Here is an 18,123-nt window from a genome sequence, read left to right as displayed (position 1 = left end):
AGTGGATGAGACTGAGGACGATGAAGGGGATGTGCAGCAGGCACCAGAAGTTACGCCGCGGTTGGAAAGTTTGTGGGGACCACGATTAAGGAATAGGTTTGGTCGGGTGGCAGTGACCAGGAAAAAGGGAAGTGATGGGTGGAAAGAAGGGAGGAATACAGGTACCCAGATTCCGTTGTTGCATAAAGGCTTAGGCAGGACGCAATATGTACTCTGGGTGCAAATGGTAACAAATAATTTGATTAAGCTGCTCCCGCCCCTTACCGCTGGAACTGTCAAGTGGATCTATGCCCTTTGAAAAACAGATAGCAGGGATTCCCTTGGCCGTGGGGGACATGAAAAGCCTGCTCATTGCGATTGTGGAGGACCAAGCTGGGGATGTGTGGGTCAAAGCAGGGTATCCAGGTTTAAAGCTAGACAATGATGCACACAATGGTGCGCCCTTTAACAATATCAGGGTGCAGGTGTGGGACGTGCTGCTGCAAACGTACCCCGACAAACCAGACCTGCAGTCTATCATGCAGTATACCATAGGGGACAATGAAGAACCTGTGCAATATATTATTATGGTTCAGAAGATGTGGTACGGAAACGGAGAGACAGGGGGTCAGTTGGACCGATCTGTTCCTATTTTATATTTTGTTATTAAAAGGGGTTTACCCAAGGAAGTTCAGAAGGCGCTTGAAATAATAGTGGGCATTGAAGTGAAAGGGTGGGCTGAGATTCAAACCATAATAATACACCATTGTAAGAGAATAAAGGAGCAAGAAAAGGAAACGTCCCAAAGGCGGCAGGCTGAGGAAGCGAAACTAGTACAGAAAAAGGTAGCAAAAATAGCAGTTGAAGGGGCGGTATCATCAAGTGCGCAAACAGCGGTGGAGGAGCAGACCTCAGCACCTCCAGAAGTGGGAATAGCAGTCTTTTTGCCTGGAGGAGGACAAGGACAGTTGGGAGCTGGACCTCAGTACCCCTACACGGAGAAGCAGCAAGGAGGTCAGCAGCGCGGAAGGGGCAGGGGCAGAGTGGGGGAGAAGGGGATTTGGAGGTATGGGACCTCGGGGAGCAGGTATGGATCCCTCGCAATGCTGGAGCTGTGGGAAGTGGGGACATTTTGCAAGGGAGTGTAGGAGCAGGCTGCGGGCATGATGCAATCCTTATAGCAATTATTGCCCACCGCCCTTGCCCCAACCACAGGTACATCTCCCAAGGCCTACCTCCATACCGTATGAGATACTTCAGGCCTACACCCAATTACCACCATGACCCCCAGGTGCACCAGGGCAGAACTCACAGATGACGCAACCATTAATGCCCCAACAGAACACCATGTACAGAAGTAACCTGCCAACGAATGATACGGTGCCTAACAGCACTGTCGTACCCTACTGAGGAGTGAGCGTAGTGGGGAACAACCCTTTCACGTTCCCTGGCACCAACACATAGCCTGACTAGGACAGCCCACAGAGAACTCTTGCATGCCCAGTCCTGTCCATGACAGTCCATTCTGACGAGGAACCGTTGGTGGGCGCTGAGATAGGTAAAAAGGAATTCATCTTCATGGTTGACATGGGTGCCACTAAATCATGCATCAGTGAGTGAAACTTCCCACTATGAGGTGAAACACTTGAAACACAGGGCTTCTCTGGGGCTGTCACCATGGTTCCCTACACAAAAGAAGTGGATATCAAAATAAGAGGAAAGTTGATACATGCACCCCTATTGTATTCTGAGAGCTCCCCTATACATTTGTTGTGGCGAGACTTGTCAAGCAAATTGAATATGACCATCTCCTTCACAGACCAAGAATTAGTGTTTGCCACCCGGGTGTTTGTGCTATAAGATCAATGATCATAATACAGGCAAGGGGAGGAGAGGCAGTGGTTTGCAGTATTCCAGTGGAATGTTTGTGTATGGCATAACAGTGCTTCTCGAGGCAGTGCCTCAAATTTGGTAAGGCTTTTTGGCGAGTGCCATCTGACTTTATTTTCCGGCCTGTGGTAACACCTGAATTGGTGGCAGGAACAATACTGTCCCTTGATTTACAGGACCTGGTGGTGTCAGCTAAGAGGATTGTTGTAATTGAAACCGACTCAGAAGGGTGCGAGTGGCGCATGGTGTTGTGTGTTGCCCCCACAGTGCCTCTTAGAGAAATAACTGATACAGATTTGTTTGAGGATCGACCAGATGATGGCGAGATTGTGCTAGCAATTTCTATCCTTTGTGACATTATGGTGCAGTATCGAAAAGTGCAAAGCCCGTTGATGGCTCTCGTAGCCCTGCCCCCCTTCACTGACAAAGACTTAGAGCAGGTCCCCGAAAGGCTCTGGAAAACAAATGCCTATGGCATAGGGCCCTTACAAGGATTGACTCGAGTCCAAATAACACTCCAGCCAGGCTCTGTGCTGCCCCCGGTGAGGCAGTATCCTTTATCAAGGGAAGCAGAGGAGGGGATACTTGACACAATCATTGCTATGTTAAGTCATGGGATAATTGTACCATCCACCTCCCCATGCAACACAGCTATATACCAAATGAAGAAAGCAAAAGGGGGGAGCTGGAGAATGATTCAGGATTTAATGACATTGTACAGGCAGAATTTCCAGTGGTCCCAAACCCTGTGACAATACTTTCTAACATCCCTAAAGAAGCAACCCACTTTACGGTGGTAGATTTTAAAACTGCCTTATATTCTGTTCCCTTGCACCTTACCTCTTTAACCAGGGGGGATGCACTTTGAACATACAAGACTGCCTCAAGGGTACTGTGAATCCCCCAGTATTTTTAACAGGATGCTACACGTTGTTTTAGGAAATATTCAGGTGCCTATTACTATCATTCAGTATGTTGATGATTTACTGGTGTGCAGTATCAGCCAGCAGTAGTCAAGGAAGGACTCATAATGCTCCTACAGCTTTTGGCCTGCAAGGAATACAAGGTTGGTAAGGCTAAATTACAGTACTGCCTTCAGGAGGTAATGTATTTGGGTCAATTGATCTCTGTAAATGGCAAAAGAATCATCTCTGATCATGCTGCCTCTTTGCGCGCCAACCCGCAACCCAAAACAGTGAAAGAGATACAAACATTTTTGGGACTGTGCAATAACTGTAGGACGTAGATGCTTGACTATGCAGCATACAACAGGCCTCTTTTACATGGCCTCAAGGAAGCTCAGAAAGATGACGACAAAATAGTATGGACAGAGGACATGCTCAGAAATTTCAATGACCTCAAGGAGGTCATATCTACAGCACCAGTGCTAGCAAATCCAGACTACACGCAAGAGTTATAGTTATTTTCCCATTCCAACAGGCAATTGATGACTGCAGTGCTGACACAGAAAAGCTCCAGGGGACACAAGCCATTGGCGTATTACAGTGGTGTGTTAAACTCAGTAATGCAGGGCCAATTTGAATGCGAACAAGCACTTGCTTCTGCTGTATTTGCCACTATAATTATGGGATGCTTCGTAATATTGTATGTCCAGCATGCAGGTTTTGCCATTTTAGAATGCTCCAAATCTACACTGACCACGCAGCGGGCATCTGCGCATGAGGTTAATTTATGAAGCCCTAACATTCACATAGTACGCTGCAAAACCGTCAACCCTGCTAACTTTTTGATAGAAATGTATTCTGACAAAGATTTGGCCAACACTGACTGTGTAACTTTGAGGGAGAAGAAGATTATATTCCAAAGTTCTGTGATAAACTGCTCGAAGGGGGGTCCTCTTCGTTGCCGAGTCAGCTACAATTGATCAGGATACAGGTTTATGGCACACTGGTGCATCAGTGGTCCGCCGACCGATCTATTGTGGAGGCAAGAAATAGCTGGGAAAGTGGTTATGCCACATTAATTACTACTGGTCGCATTCAACCAGTTTCACCATCCATCACACGCCTCTAAACAGTATATTGCAACAGACATACAGGAGGATTGGTTTGTCCCCAATCTACAAGAGAACGTAACTAAAATGGCTGTGTGTTGCACCATGAATCAAAGTTACAACACAGGGCTTACATTGAGAACCATCATAGACACCTACTGGGCTGTTCCGCGAACTACACATTGATCATGTAGACATGGCTGAAAGGTGCAATGGATCTCGTTATCTCATTGTGGTTGTGTGTCCCTTCTCACGATGGGTGGAGGCGGGTTCTTGTGCACACTCAGATGCTGAATGTGCTGCTAAATCTTTAGTACGGGAGGTATTTCCTTGATGGGGTGTATGCGATGTATTAAGAGCAGATAACAGCACACATTTCTTCAATGAGCTGTTTAAAGAGGATTTGGCATTACTGGGCCTCAAGCATCGGATGTGCACCATTTACCACCCCGAGGCCAACAGAGTCGTGGAACGGATAAACGGCCTATTAAAGAGCAAGCTGTCAAAGCTGTGTACCACATTGAAGAAAATGTGGGTGCACTGCCTACCACTTGCATTATTCAGCTTGTGCACGCAGCCCTGCAAGGACCACCACTTGTCACCCCACAAGGTGGTAAATGGGCGCTGCATGCACACACCACTTTCTTCTGTCAGACGCGCATCAGGCACTCACAGAGGTGCTTCCATCTTGGGGAGGAGTTTAGCAACTATTTGTCTGCCCTAACGAAGGCCATAACATTTGTTTCCCAACAGATTGCACCCCCAAGTACTGAGGAAGCAGCTGGTGCTGCAACAAATACGCCAGCAACATCACCCCCTCTGAAATTGTTCACCGGCGACTTGATATATATTAAGAAATGTGTGCGCTGGTGCAGTGAACCCTGATATAACGGTCCTTTCCAGGTCATATACGCTACTTCCCTTGCTGTCAAAGCTAAGGAACTGCATTATCAGGTGCACCTGTCTGCTGTCTGCAGGGCCCTGCAAGGCCCCGAGCCCACATCAAACCAGTAAAGTGCCCCATGTCCATAGCACCCAGAGCGCCCCTCCAGCCCTGCCCATGTGCCCCTTTTTAAACAAGTGAAGAAATATCCCCCAATATCCCATACAAGCATCCCACACAAAGATGCTACGCATTACATTTGCACAAGGAGTTTACTCTTGCACTCTCCCATACACTTTTCTTTCTCTCTTTCTCACTCTCTCTCTCTCTTTCTCACTCTCTCTCTATCTCTTGCTCTCTCTCTCTCTCTAACTCTCTCTCTCTCTTTGTCTCTCTCCCTCTTTGTCTGTCTGTCTGTCTGTCTGTCTCTCTCTCTCTCTCTCTCTATCTCCCTCTCTCTTTCATGTTTTAAACACATTCCTTTTTAGGTACTTTTTGACATGGACCCCGCTGCATCTGATCATTCCAATTATATTAAGAAAGGTAACGTGTGTGGTACCTTATCAAAGTTTTCTTATTCGTATTTATGTGCTATGCTTGATATTGCTGGTTTGTGTGCCATGTTTATGTTTGGATTGGGTATCTATCTGGGATGCACTTTTGCATGGAGGGGCATATAAAGGGGAGGAGTACACAAACGGAGGCTGCTATTAATGGTTCTATTAAGTATGAAATATCACTGAGAGTAGCAACCTGAGTGTGTCCACATTTTTTCTAACTCACATCACCGTGGCCACAGATCCCGATATCAATGACCAAGTAAAAGTATTGACATTGTTAATGGTACTGCTTTTATCAATATACGTTTGCATCGTACTAGCTTTTTAATAATGTATATAAGAAAGTGTCTGCACATAATAAGAGGCAGGTTAGAAGGTCCAAGTATGACCAATATTTTGGACTTGGTTTAGATACAAGAGAAGACGTGCACCATCCAGAACTTTCAAATAGTTGGTACGCCGACATGAGCTGAGTGGGGAGGAGGAGGATGACTGGTAGTTGTTACGTGTGTTCAGTGATACCACACACGTCGTGAGCACCCAAGATGTTGATACTACAAGAACTACCAATTTTAGAGGCTTAATGCCTAGTTTATCTGGCACTGTGTAAGATGCAAGGCACTTTCCAAGTGTGGAGCGTGCGACTCAAAGTTATGGACCATGATCAGTTGCAATGCAAAAGCATCCAGTGTCTGCGGACACCATACCTGTAATTGCAAGGAGTAAAGTACAATGCAAGCAAGTGTTAAGAAACATCAATGAGCTGCATGGCAGGAGGGTTTCTGGGGTTTGGAGGTGAAGTTTTGACCCCAGTGGATACCGCATGTGCGCCATTCTGGAACTATTGCAAAGTTGATGTGATTCTTAGCAATGGAAAGCCAGTGAAAGTGCAATAGCAAGAGACTTATAAACTATGTTTTTATAATGAAGGAACTGTTTTCGTAGGGGCCAACCAACGATATAATTAAACCCTGCTCATTCCAGATCTAAAAAAGGCATAGCTGCAGTAATAGACTACTACTGGGTGTGTGGACAGCAGGCATTCTTGCACCTCCCGCCATCATGGAGGGGCTATTGTTCACTTGCCACATTGCGCTCAGCGCCTTCTCGTGATCCCTGAAGACCATCTAGCAGTGGGATCGAATAACTGGCTCGCACCAACCCGAGGCTCAATAATATGGGGGCCTACCAGAAGCCCGTTGCAGGCCCCCAATTCTGCATCTTCCCTGAAAAGGTAAAGAACGAAAAGTTGAGCAGGAAAAGAAGATCAAATTATCTGTCCCAAGACTACTCTGAATTGCTCAAAGAAATGCCCAATGAATATAGACTGTTTAGCAAATATGAAACATTTTTCACATCTCTATTACTGCCAGGGGTTCAGACAGTCACAAATGCCAAGTTGGTCCAAATTGTGCATTGGGTAGTAATACAGCTGGACAATGACACGGAACAAGGTCTCAACGTAATCAAGGTCGAGATGCGTGCCATAAGTCTGATGACCCTCCAGACCCAATATGTTCTCGACATTTTTACTGCAATGGAATGAGGGGTTTGCCACAAAATTGGCTATCTTTGCTGCACGTTCGTGCTCCCAAAGGATGCAGAGAACAGCTCCCTGACGCAGATAACAGGGGCATTGCACACCCTCGGATAGCACATGGAAATTGAAACTGGCATCTAGCAGGATGGCTGGTTTGATGATCATTTCCCCTGGGCACCATCCTGGATGGGGGCGATCGTGAAACTATTGGTAACAGTGATAGTGTTGGTGCTTTTCTGCACCTGTCAACTGGGACACTAATGTTATGCCAAAGCTGTACCTAACAGTGCTATGATGATGGTTTCACTTGGGGTATCAAAAGCACCTTGCGGTACAAAAAACAGTACTACGCAAACAGATTACAAAAACAAACCATGCATGGATGTGATAAAGCAGCACTTGTAGCCCCCGGCACTATCACTACACCCCCACCTGGCCCTGAGCATTACACAGAGCATTGGGTTGATTTAGCAGGGCATGGGGATGTATATATATATGACTTGCACCCCTGAGGAGTATGCCCAATCTGGCCAGAGTTTGTGTCATGCATATAGAGCATGGGTTCCAAAAGAGGGATCACCACCTTATTTAGAGGCTGAGAGGTTGGAGGAGGAACAGTGACGGGGAACAAATAAAGATGAACTTAGTGTGGAGTTTGTTAATGTAGAAATAACGAAAGGGGGGAATGTTGGGAAGGGTAGATGACCTTCCCATAGCCCCAAGAGGTTCAGAATAAGGCAAAGGCAGTTAAATGTAATATAAGAAACCAGGGGGGAGCTCTTAAGAGTCCTCCCCACAATCACATTATTGCACATTATCTGCGGCATCTAACAACTCGGCCGGACTCTTTAAAATCTGCAAGGAGCTTGCCAACCCTGCTGCAGTCTCTACCTCTCCTGTCCCCTTCCAGGCCTTCTGCACTGCACTGGCCTCTCACTTCATCTCTAAAACTCAGGACATCCTGTCCTCCCTCTCTTCCCAGCTCTTCCTCTGGCCCTTCTGCAGCCACCCCTCCTCCCTCCTTCTCTGCCTTTCCCCTTTTTCCTGCTGACGAGGTTTCCAGACAAGTCCGATCTATGAAAGTCTTGTCTAAACAGGTTCACCTCTGTTCCTCCGAAACTATCAGGGACCACATTGACTCCCTGGCTCCTGCCCTGGCTAACTTTTGCAACCACTCTGGAGTCTTCCCATCCCCCCTTAAGCACTCCCTTGTGCACCCTCTTCTTAAGAAACCCTCTTCCGACCCCTCCTGCCCGGTTAACTATCGCCCAATCTCCATCACTCCCTTCCTGGGCAAGCTCCTGGAGAAACTGGCCATCTCCCAGCTTAACATCCATGCTGAATCTGTTGGTAGTCTTCATGACCATCAATCTGGCTTCAGAGCTGCCAGAAGCACGGAAGCTGCTCTCCTGAACATCCGTGAGGACCTGCTCTTGAACCTCAACTCCAACACTCTGTGTGTTCTCATTCTGCTCGATCTCTCTTCTGCCTTTGACACTGTCAACCATGCCATCCTACTCAACCGTCTCCGTGTCAACCTGGGTATCACTGGTCAGGCTCTGGCGTGGCTGACCTCTTTCCTTTCCAATCGACCCTCCCAGGTCCAACTGGGGTCCTTCCTCTCTGACATCTTTTTCTCCACCTGTGGTGTCCCCCAGGGATCTAATGTCTCTCCCTGGCTGTTCAACCAGTATCTGGCACTCCTTGCCCACCGTATCGCCGCTCTCTGCCCCAACTTTCAGTGCTAAGCGAACGATACCCAGCTCATTTTCAGGCTACCCTCGGCCTCCTCCTCTCCTTCCCTCATCTCTGACGGTCTGTCTGCTATCCAGGAATGGTGTGCCGCCAATGACCTCTGCCTTAATGCCAGTAAGACTGAGATTCTACTCATCGGCTCACCCACTCCCTCCTTCCCTGCAGCCCTCTGGCCAGCCTCTCTTGGCCCTCTTCCTGCTCCTACCTGCAAGGCAAAAAACCTCGGGGTCATCTTCGACTCCACACTCTCCTTCTCTCCTCATATATCGGACGTCTCTAAGAAGTCACACTACCAGCTGCACTTCCTCAGAGGTATTCTTCCCTTCCTCTCGTTCCCCCAGAAGCTCACTGTCTCCCGAGCACTGGTTCTCTCGAAACTGGACTACTGTAACAGCCTCTATCTTAATCTGCCTGCCTCCACTCTCCGCCCTCTGCAACTCATCCAGAACAGAACTGCGAGACTTGTCCTTGGCCTCAAGCCCAGGGACTGTATCTCTCCAGGACTGAAATCTCTACACGGGCTCCCAGTGGCTGCAAGGATTAAGTTCAAAACCCTCTGCATTGTCCACAAGGCCTTCTGGGGTCTGGGGCCTAAATACCTTCAACTCTCTCTTCCTAAATATCTTCCTTCCCAAGCCCTTCGCTCATCCGTCTCCAACTCCCTCAGGGTCAGCCGCTTCTCGAAGCAAAGAGCTGGGGGTAGATCTCTCTCCGCGGCAGGGGCCTCCCTCTGGAACAGCCTTCCTGCCTCCCTGAAACTTGAGGAGAACCATCTCCGGTTCCGGAAGCACTTCAAAACCTTCCTCTTTGCTTCTGCTTTCTCTCTCCTCTCCCCTGCTAAATTATTCACTGTAACTGCACTGAATCTGCAACTGGGCCACTCTCTCCGACCTGGGTCCTTGGCCCAGCCACTCTCCACTTGCACTGCCTCGCTGGCAACCCCTGCACTGCGGGACTGTCTCTGTATCCCTACAGCCCCCCCTCCCCAGAACTTGTCTGCACTTACCTTGCACTTGCCACCAGCTGGCCCTATTTATTTATTTTATTCTACTTACCTTGTACTGCACTTCCCCCCTCCCCTTCCCCTTGCACTTTTTCCCTTCCCCCTACCCCTGCACTTGCGCGATCTAAATGACACCTGGCCTAGTAGGATCGTTGTCTGTCTTCCCCTTGTTCCCCCCCTGCCTCGTCGCGCCTTGAAACACTTGTGTATAGGCGCATTACAAATGCCATATCATATCATATCATGCTTTGTAGATGGCACACGCCATCTTAGATATTAGCAACCATAGTGAAACACAAGGCTTAAACGCAGCATGGCAGCTAGCATTGCAGGGCTAGGCTGCAAATATGAGGAAAGGAATAGGTTGTATCCCGGGCACTGATGAGAAAGGCCAGAGCCACAGAGATCCATAAACCATTAATTATCCTAAAAGTTGCCAAACTTCGTGATCTGGGAAGAATGTGCCCTGCAAGGCCATGGAGGAGGGCTGAGTAGCTCTGTATGATACTATCCCACGAGAAGGAGGTCATGCAACTCCGACCCCCACCAGTCCTAATTCTAGGTTATAGCACCCAAATGCCCTAGCCTTAGGACCCCTGAATTCCAACATACACGCCAGCCCCAGACCGGTGATCATAAACCTGTTAGATTCCTGATCGATCAAGAAAGATCAGAAAGCAGGGCTTTCTTGCCTTCACGCCTGGGTCACGTGATTTGTGCTACAAGGTGCAGGGGGGTAAAATGATAGCCCAGGTGAGGGTGGAAGACCTTGGAGAGGTGCCGTCCAGTCTGGGATTGAATGAAGTTTGCAACTAGCCCACTCACGTCTAATGGGAACTATCCTTCTCAGTGTGAGTAATCTAACCCACATTATTATGGAGGACCTGACCACTAGGGGAGCAAAAATGGCCATTTCTCTAATGGGAACTAGCCTTCTCAGTGTGAGTAGGCTAGTTCCCATTATTATGCAGGACTTGACCACTGCATAGCTCTCAACTCACACGCTTTTGGGGGGTGTCACCCGCCTTGTAAAGGGCTGTATCACCCGCCAAGCCTTCTGCACGCCCATTCATTCCAATGGGCGTCTCACCCGCCCAAAAACAAAATCAGGTGATTTCACCCGCCTTTGCAGCACAAATGGTTGAGAGCTATGCCACTAGGGGCTAAAAGGGCCATTTCTCTAATGGGAACTAGTCGACTCACACTGAATGAAGATTCCCCCTGCTAATAGCGCAGCGAGCTCTTGATTCTATTAAAGACAAGGAGGCGAGCATTATGCTTCATCTTCTCATTTATTTGCTCTCCAGCAATTTCAACAAAATCAATAAAATAAACACTTTTTTTTTCAAACTTCCTTTAAAACTTCATTTCCCATCAACCCTAGGTCCCTGTTCCCAGTGTCCTGGTCATGTGACCTTGTCCTTCCTCTTCCTGTATCCTCCTCTTCTTTGACTGCTTTTCAACTGCAATCATAACCAATACTGAACTGTCAACTTGTTCCGGAAAGTCTCTAAACTGTAGACCTCCGCGGAAACGATCCCTCGCTTTCTAACTTGCGATCTTGATCAACTTGTCCCGTTCTTTTCTTGAACGTCTTCAGCTGTTCTTCTGATCGTCTCCTAAGACGGAAACAACAATACATGTTAGGGTGGCGCATACACACCTTATTCTGAGAGGAAATCTTGTTATACATTCAGATACATAACACAGTACATTACTTTGTCCTCCCTTGGTCTCTCCTTTGTATCTAGGGCGGGAAAGTAATGCTCGCCTCCTTGTCTTTAATAGAATCAAGCGCTCCCTGCGCTATTAGCAGGGGGAATCTTCATTCTATGTCAAGACGGAGGCGAGCATTATGCTTGTTCAAAGCTTCTTACCATAGCTTCTGCTAGTGTGCTAATAGGTTTAAAGTAAAACGTTCTGAACGTATTATCACTAGCCCAATCAGCTGCTTTCAGTATATCCTGTAGCGTTGCACCCTGCTTCAGCGCATTGGATGCTCCTGCTCCTCGCACTGAGTGTGCTCCAAATTTCGCCATGTCTATTCCTGCTAGCGTCATAACTTCTCTAACCCATCTCGCTATGGTGGCTGTCGCTACGCCCTTATGCGGCTTCCTGCGTGCTATCAGCAATTATGTCGTCCCCATCGGCCTTAGCTCAGCTGTCTTATGCACGTGCTCTCTTATACATGTGGCCACGCACCATTTAGGATGCTCTTGCATATACGGGTATGATATTGATGCGGAATCTGTCTTCGTCCTCCTGGCCAGATGAAAAGTCCCTCCATCTGGGCCGTATACCATTCTGTCTATTTCAAGGGCTCTGACATCTGCTACTCTTCTACAGGAAATCATGCACAAAAGCATTGCTAGCTTTTCTGACAGTCTGCCTAGTGATAGGTAACTATTGCTGGGCCAGTCTGCTAGTAGCCGTAATACTACTGTAACGTTCCATAGGGACTTGTATCTTGGCTGCGGCGGCTTCCTAAATCTAATCCCTTTTAGAAGCCTAATCACTGCTACATTCTCCCCTACTGGGGTTCCCTCTATAGGAGTATGACCTGCTGATATTGCGGATCTATACACTCCAATCGTTCTATAGGCTTTGCCATCCTGCAAAAGCTCTGCTAGAAAATTCAGAATCTCTACTAAAGGGGCAGAAACGGGATGAAAACCTCTCCTTTTGCACCACCTCGACCATCTGCTCCATGCTGCGTCGTAGCTCCTTCTAGTCGACGGAGCCCATGACTCTGCGATGAGACTCGCAGCCTCTGCCGAAATTCCTGGGAGATTCCAGCGTCTCCTGCTATCCTGCACGCCATCAGCGGCAGCGTCCCCTTCGCTCTCAGAGGGTGCTACAACTCAACTGGGTCCGTGAGAAGGTCTTCTCTTTGTGGCAATATTCTCGGATAGTCTGCTATTAGTTTCATCAGCGCTGGAAACCATACTTGCGACTTCCATATCGGGACTACTATTATCAGACTCGCTGCCTCCCTGCGGACTTTCGTCAAAGCTCTGCTTATCATTACGAATGGTGGAAACGCATAGAGTATCTCCTCCCTCCAATCTTGGAGGAAGGCATCTGTCCCTGCTACTGGGTCTAACCTCCAGCTGAAAAATCTGCTCTTCTGTGCATTCAGTCTGGACGCAAACAGATCTGTGTGAATCGGTCCCCAGAGCTTTTCTATCTGTGGAAAGACTGCCCTGTCTAGTCTCCAGTCGCTGGAGTCTGTTAGATGTCTGCAGTTCCAGTCCGCCACTACATTCTGGGCGCCTGGTAAATATTCTGCTATCACTGCTGTCCCGGACTGCAGACAGGAGTGCCAAAAGTCCTTGGCTATCTCTGCTAACAATCTGGACTTCGTGCCACCTAAGTGACTTATGTATCTGACTGCCGAGATGTTGTCCATCTTCAGCAGTATACAAGAATTCACTTTGACTTTCGTGAAGGCTCTGATTGCAAAGGAGCCTGCCAATAGCTCCAGGCAGTTTATGTGCAGCTTGAGCTCCTCCGAACTCCATCTGCCTCCCGTTTGGAGCTCCCCACATCGGGCTCCCCAGCCTGCTCTGCTGGCGTCCGATTCTATCACTATGTCTGGGCGATCGCCGAAAATGGCTCTGCCGTTCCATGCCTCCCTGTTCTGGAGCCACCACTCTAGCTCTGTTCTGGACTCTTGGTCTAGCGGTACCTGCTGATGATAATCGAGCCCCTGCTGCAGGTGTCTTATCTTCAGCCTCTGCAGGGCTCGATAATGCAGGGGTCCTGGAAAGATCGCTTGGATCGACGCTGCTAACAGGCCCACAACCCGTGCTATTGTTCGCAGAGATGTGGTCGGGCTGCCGAGACAGTTCCTTATCTCCCTATTATGTCTCTGATCTTCCTGCTCGGCAGCTCCAGGGTCGCTGTCCTGGTATCTATGATAAAACCCAGGAATTCTATCCTTCTTGCTGGCACCATCTCCGACTTCTCTAGATTCACGAGGAAACCCAGGGAAGTTAAGAGGTTCGCTACCCAGCTGGTCTGGTAGCAGAGAATATCTTCGCTGCTCGCCATTATTAGGATATCGTCTAGGTAGATGATAATCCGTATTCCTTTCTCCCTGATCGCCGCTGCTACTGGCTTCATCAGTTTCGTAAACGCCCAGGGAGCGGACGCCAACCCGAACGGCATCGTGGCAAACTGCCATAATCGCCCGTCCCAGTCGAAGGCCAGGAAAGATCGGTATTCTTTTTCTACTGGAATCGTGAGATATGCATCCTTCAGGTCTATTCTGGCCAGCCAGTTGTCCTGTCTGAGTGTATCTCTCAGCTGGTGCGTCCCTTCCATTTTGAAATGGTTGTAGACTACCCACTTGTTCATGTCCTTTAAATTTATGACTGGTCTCACTTTTTCTTTTCTGTGAACCAGGAACATATTGCTGATGAACTTCGGAGCCCTGCACGGCTCGATAACTCGCTTCTTCGCTAGACTCTGTAGTTCTGCGTGTAACAACTCTCTCTCTACTCGTGTTGTCACTATAGGTCTGGGGGCATTGTACTGAGTCGGGTCTGGATAAATTGTATGTGTAAACCTCTGACTGACTGTAGCACCCAAGCGTCGTTGGAAAGCGCGCGCCAGTTTTCCCAGTACTTCGCTGTCCTCCCCCCTACTGAAGGATATACGGATGCTCTCACGTGAGGGGACGTACTGTCCTCTTCCTTGACCTCTGCCTCGCTTTCCTCTGGGGAAACGGCCTCTGGGTTGGAAGAAGATGTCTGATTTCTTATCCTCCCAGTATTGTGCTCTGTTTGATTGAGGCCTTCTGGACGTTTGATAGCGACCGGCCGCTCGGCCTCTGTATCGACCGGTCCCTCCAAAAACCCTTCCGGGGAAGATCTTTCTTATTGAGGCCTGTGCTTTTTCCAGCGAGGTGTAGGTCCCTACGAACCTCCCCATCTCCTTTCCGAATGTTTCGCCAAAAAGCAGGCCCTGAGCCGCTTCGCCCGCCTCGTAAGTCTCCTAATTTCTGGTCTATTTTCAGGAGTAGGCCTCTTCTGCGCTCTGAGGATATCGCACAGTTTGCGTTCCCCCCAGTTTGCCAATACTTCCGGGTCAATCTCTTCCCCTGTATCCTTCGCTCGTTCTGCCAGGTCCATAATCTTTGCCAGTGGCCCCACTAGATCCAGGACCTTCTCCTGGCAACTCCTCAAGGAGCGGTCGATCCCTTTTCTCGGATCTTTATTTGACTTAGCTACAAAAGCTAGCATTTTGGGGTCTAATTCCGGTGCTTCTGCCACCTTTCCTGGGTGTTCCGGTCTGGGCCATTCCGCCCTCATCCTTTGCCTCACCTCCTTTTCCAGTGCTTTTCAAAGCCTCTGTGTCATATCGCGCCACTCTCGGTGAGGGCACCCATTCTGAGGATTTCAGGTTTCTGATCTCCTCTGGCTGAAACATGTCCGAGGTTTCCTCCTCAATATTGTTCAACTTTCTCAGCCTCTTTTTTGGAGGTGGCAAGCTCCCGTCATCTCCTTCTTTCTCACCTTCCTCCTGCGAGGATGTCGGAGATTGACCTCTTCTTCTGTATCTCCCATATTATCTTCCCCTGGGTAGGGGGTCATGAGGCATGGCACCCCCGACTTGGACATAAAGGCTTCTTTTAGCCTAAGGAAAGCGTCGGATGCCTCTGGGTCCTTAGGATCTACCCCGTCAAGTTAGCCCGGGGGGTCAGAAGAGTTGGTGCTCTTCCGGGCCTTACTACACCCCTGAGGGCCCTCTGGCACGACCCTTGTGGACGTGCTAGGTCGTGGTGTGGTGCTTTTATCTCTTTGGCTCAGGAAAGATTCGATTGTGTACAGGCGTTCCTGCAGGGGTCTCACCGCAAGAGCCACTGCCTCTATGAGTGATTCGCCTAGCACATCTTTGAAGCTTTGAGCCAAGTCTTCTGAATATGTGGCTTCTTGCTCCTCCTCACTCCATTCATATTCAACCATGATGTGTGCTGGCTGGTGCCCTGTAATACCTGTGTAGGTGTCTTGGCACGTCCACTAGTCACTCTCTCCTGAGGTTGCACCTGTGCTGTAAGGCAGTTTCTGTGATAATCAGTGCAGGACACTGCAGTAATGAAAAGCTCTCACTGAGCTGTAACGCTGCAATGTTTTGCTTTAAAGTATTTTCTTTGAAGGCTCCGTGCCTCCAGGGAAAACTATTCACGAGTGTCACTGACAGGAGACCGGGGCGCAATGCCCGCGAAACGCTCCGGAGCGTTTCCGGCCCCTCCTTCCCAAGGGAGGGGGCTGAGCGCTCCTCCAATCCTAACGCCGGTCTCTCGGCGTTAGGCTCCACCCACGCGAAGGTGGGGGTTGCGAGCGGAGCTCTGTTCGAGCTCTCGCTCCGCCCCCCCAAGATTGGGGGCTGCTGCCGCGCTCGCGTGTGAGCGGGCCGCGGCACTGACAGGCTCGGAGCCTCTGTCCTCCTCCACCCAAAGGGTGGGGGTCAATTCTTCGCTCGCGGTCTGCGAGCGTGAGGCGAGGAGACCTTCACAGGCTCCTCCGGGTCCGCTCACGGTTCCTTCGCGCTGCAGGCACTGTGAAACCGGAACGTTCTGGCACCACCCCTGATATGCTGAAAATGCAGCACAGGGCCGCCGCGTTATCAAAACTACATACACCGAACTCGGAATTATACGCTGAGCGGTCTCTGCCTTCACCGCTCATATGCTCGTGTACATAGTTTCTAAAATATATAAACACTATAAATACTGTCAAACCCTCATACAAATGCTGTAGTGTTACGAAGCTAGATAAAAAGGGTACTTATCTCTGGAGAGCAGGAAAAGAAGAGTAGGTTACAGGAAGAGGAAGGACTAGGTCACATGACCAGGACACTGGGAACAGGGACCTAGGGAATATGGGAAATGAAGTTTTAAAGGAAGTTTGAAAAAAAAAAGTGTTTATTTTATTGATTTTGTTGAAACTGCTGGAGAGCAAATAAATGAGAAGATGAAGCATAATGCTCGCCTCCTTGTCTTGACATAGAATCAGCTATTTCCCATCTGAGAAATGGCCCTAGCAACCAATGGTCCGTTTCTCGGATGGGAACTAGTGTCAACCCTTATGAATACTCCTCCTTGACTGTGCTCCTGGCAAAGGTGTTCTCACATATACTGCTGCTGGTGTGCAAAACTGCACTTTCTGCTCTGTGCTTCCGCACTCCTATTTTAAGATGTTAATATGGGCCCAGGTTAAAGATTAAGTTAGTGGCAATGAATGAATTGTATATTCTAAATAAGTATGACGTTTATGGATTCGATGTAAATGAATTGTATATGGGTAAATTGTGAAAGATTTAATTGAAAACCAAGCCACAATAAAAAAATAAAATCCCTACACTTGAATGAAAAACAAAAACACTAGAACTAAAACGTATGTCATGCAAAATGACCATTGTAGAAAACAAGTCGACCCTTTCGTGGGGCGCAAAAGACGCGTCCCTGGGTGGGCTTGAACCACCAACCTTTCGGTTAACAGCCGAACGCGCTAACCGATTGCGCCACAGAGACTGCCACGTTTAAAGTTCGCATAAGTAAGCTTACATCAATGAAATGCTGAAATGATAAAATACAATGTAACAAAAAACAACACCGCCATTTTAAAAATGGTTTATCTGACGAGAAGATTGGTTTACTTGACAAACGAGCGGGAATGCGTACACCGTACAGGAGAGCTGGGACGGTTAATATGCGCAGGTAGTGTCACAATGTTGGGGGGAGCTTCTTGCGTACAGCTGATAGAACCCGCTAGCATATTTTTTTACAATGAAATGCATTGGTGTGTGGTGCAGTTTTAAGATTTCAAACTAATAAGAGTGGCTGTGGAAACAAGACGAAACCTTTTGGGAGTTATAGTCAGTTGCTGCCGTTTTGTAACCGCATATCACGTACCCGATCACTCAATATTCTAAGTAATAGCCAAAATAAATTCAGTGCAACCTAGCTCAAGGACTTCCGTTCGGGTAGGCAGCTGTGTAGATTTCCAGGGCGTTCCAGAGTTGTTTACTTACGGGGTTGCGGAAGTCAGTTGAAGGGAGGTTCTGGTGAAGGAGGCTGGAGGCTGTGCTGAAGGTGGTTCACCGCTGGTACGGGTCGATCTGAATAAAGAAGGTTTGATCCACTCCGCCGTGTGTCTCTTTATTACAGAGAACTAAGAGTTAACATCCCCCCGTTACTTACCGTTAATTTTCATTCTCGTAGTCCTCTTCCTCGTCACAGTACTTACTAGTGAGGTCCCAACCTCTCTATCAGGAATCCATTCCATCTTTTTGTATATACCGTACATAACGCATCCCCCCCACCAAGAGCATAAAACCCCCAGCCACCACCACCTGTCAGTTCAATATCCCCTAACACATCATGGCCGTTTACACAACGCACCAGAAAGGGAGAAGTGTGTCACAACTGTCTCAAGGAAGATTGGGACTAATGAAGGTTACTGGTAAGTAGCCCAGTCATTACCTCCATGTTCC

At 48.5% G+C, this 18,123-nt stretch overlaps 1 long non-coding RNA gene and 1 other non-coding gene across 3 annotated transcripts; both read right to left on the bottom strand.

Annotated features, from left to right (window-relative positions):
- Window positions 1-10,897: 10,897 nt before the first annotated feature.
- On the bottom strand, window positions 10,898-17,807 carry LOC138568457 (uncharacterized). 2 transcript variants are annotated; one of them, XR_011302798.1, is made up of 2 exons: window positions 17,662-17,807; window positions 10,898-11,243 (listed from the first exon to the last, which is right to left on the bottom strand). It is a non-coding gene; the product is annotated as an uncharacterized lncRNA (long non-coding RNA). The 2 variants fall into 2 exon arrangements; XR_011302804.1 differs by lacking the exon at window positions 17,662-17,807 and adding an exon at window positions 17,543-17,659.
- On the bottom strand, window positions 17,088-17,161 carry TRNAN-GUU (transfer RNA asparagine (anticodon GUU)). Its single transcript has one exon. It is a non-coding gene; the product is annotated as a tRNA-Asn (tRNA).
- Window positions 17,808-18,123: the final 316 nt, after the last annotated feature.

The sequence above is a fragment of the Ambystoma mexicanum genome, chromosome 1p, assembly GCF_040938575.1.
Source record: "Ambystoma mexicanum isolate Mex_15411 chromosome 1p, UKY_AmexF1_1, whole genome shotgun sequence".
NCBI classification, from domain to species: Eukaryota; Metazoa; Chordata; class Amphibia; order Caudata; family Ambystomatidae; genus Ambystoma; species Ambystoma mexicanum.
This window is presented reverse-complemented; position numbering and strand designations above follow the sequence as displayed.